Below are 680 nucleotides of genomic sequence, written 5' to 3'. Positions count from 1 at the left end.
TATGAATTGATACTATTAATAAAATTGAATTGAAAATTGAATATACATACATACATATATATACATATACATATATTACTGATTTCATGTGAGGCTCTTTGCTAATGAAGCCAAAAAGCAACTGTCTACTTCTAATTGGATTTACATTTTGAAATTAAAGTGAGTCAACAGCCAATAAATGGACTTTGGTAATATTTCATAGGATTTTTGACCCACTTTAACATATGTCTATGACTGGTCAGACACATTCTAGTTTCGTCGGTTCTAATATTTAATTAAAACCTGTTAGCATAGTAGGCTACGCCCGTGTGGCTATCGCATGCTAACCTGCTAATAAAAGTCATTCCTCAGTAGGCTTACTGTCCCCATTCACAATGTTAATGACAGAACAACTCAAATAATGTATTAATACTTCCAATTAAAATTATACATACAGTTATAGGCGATATTTAACTCATTCACCGAGAACCTTGTTACCTAGCTATCTCGAGTCCCAAACATGGTCCAAAACCGCCAAACGGGAAATGAGAGCTTCCAATGGGCTTTATAGTAGGGGAACTGAGACTGTACCATGTTGAGTAGAGTGCAGGGGTGGGAGTTCTCAGGGATTAGGCTTTTTTAGGGCCCTAAACAACTGTAATTATTAATATTTAGTGACTAGTGTCATATGTATGGGGGGG

This window comes from Etheostoma spectabile, chromosome 12, assembly GCF_008692095.1.
Source record: "Etheostoma spectabile isolate EspeVRDwgs_2016 chromosome 12, UIUC_Espe_1.0, whole genome shotgun sequence".
Lineage (NCBI taxonomy): Eukaryota > Metazoa > Chordata > Actinopteri > Perciformes > Percidae > Etheostoma > Etheostoma spectabile.
Note: the sequence above shows the minus strand (reverse complement) of the source record.